The sequence below is a fragment of the Echinops telfairi genome, unplaced genomic scaffold, assembly GCF_000313985.2.
Source record: "Echinops telfairi isolate 266 unplaced genomic scaffold, ASM31398v2 ScPeMD7_5;HRSCAF=22, whole genome shotgun sequence".
Lineage (NCBI taxonomy): Eukaryota > Metazoa > Chordata > Mammalia > Afrosoricida > Tenrecidae > Echinops > Echinops telfairi.
In genome coordinates this window covers 1391947-1393542 of record NW_022103901.1, presented here as the reverse complement: position 1 = coordinate 1393542, position 1596 = coordinate 1391947, and positions in this window count along the sequence as shown.

Sequence of the window (1596 nt, the reverse complement as noted above, 5' to 3'; positions counted from 1 at the left end):
TCAGTGTCCACTGGGTGGCAGTGAGTGAGTGCAAAGCCTGCGGAGGGGCTCGTGGCTCAGTGGTTCAAGTGCTCGGTGGGGAACCACAAGGTCAGGGGTATGAACCCACCAGCTGCTCGCTGGGAGAAAGAGGAGGCTGCTGCTCCCGCCAAGCTGCACAGCCCTGGAGTCCTCTGCGCTGCCCCGTGGGGTCCTGCTGGGTCTGAACCGACCCAAGGGCTGAGAGGGTGGCAGGTGTCTTTGCCTAAGCTGCCCCACACCAACCGTCACATCTGTCTCCTCCCCGCACCTAATCATTTCCTCCTGGCTCCTGAGAGGAAGGTGCCAGCCCCGGGCTGCTGATGGGAGGGGGAGGCTGAGACAGCTCAGTGAGCCGGGGAAAGGCAGGGTCCTGACACCTCCGATCTGTCAGTGGCAGGGCCTCCCATCCTGCTCTTCCACCACTCTCGTCGGCTGCTGGCCAGTCGGTCGGCTCTGGCTCACGGCGAACGCGCGCCCAGCAGAAGGCAATACACTCGCTGTGGGTTTGTCAGAGCTCCGTGCTGTGGTCACAGGGTCACACCCCCTCCCGGGATGGCAATGTCACCTTGATGCCACTCCCCCACCGCACCGTGAGTCGCCACGCGTGCTGGATCTAGCGCTTCCGTTCTGGGAGGAAGGGGACAGATACACGTGTGGGACGGGGGCTCGGCTGTGCCTGGTTCAGGTTCTTGGCATGCTGGCTTTTGTTTTGCCGGGAGGTTTGCACTGACCATGGCGGGGCGCCCGGGGAGCTCCCTTATTCACACTTGAGGGTCGGACGCTGTTTATTTTAGCACAGGACCTTGGAAACATCACCAGCCCCTAAAACCCAAACAAAACCCACTGCTGCCCTATCAATTCCAGCTCTGGATGGCCCCACGGGACAGAGTAGAACTGCTCCCAGGGGTCTCCGAAGCTGTCAGTCTTCACGGGAGCAGACAGCCAGCCTCATCTTCCTCCTGAGGAGCGGCTGGTGGGTTTGAAACACAGGCCTTGTGGTCAGCAGCCCACTGGTTAGCACACTGTACCACGAGGGCTCCTTTGAACGCACCCCACCCTCCGTCGTGGACCCTGTGGCCGTGGGAGTTGGTTCTGGTCCCTGGTGACCCTGTGGGACACAGTTGACTCTCCCACGGGGCATTCTCGGGTGCTGTCTACGTGGGAGCAGACGGCCAGGCCCACACGGGGTTCTGAGGGACAGTTTTCCACCTGCGTGTCTGTGGGAAGGCAGGAAGCCCTGCTGTCCGGCCACATCCCCGCTGGCCCAGAAGGAGCAGAATGACCTCCTGCTTTGCTGTGACACTGGGAGGGGCCCATATCTCCGGCCTCAGGCATGGCCCCTCCCAGCGAGAGCCCTTGTGGAGCTGAGGCCCGGTGGGTGGTTGATGGGCAGGAGGTGTGGACAGTCCAGAGATTGGTGGTTGGTACCTCCCGGCACGGGCACTGAGAATGGGGACAAGGAGAGCTCAGGCCTGGATCCAGCTCACGTGAGACTGGCAACAGCCACGTCCATCCAGACACCCCTGAGCTCACGCATCGACGGCTCCGAGGAGGAAGACGAGGCTGTCTGCTCCC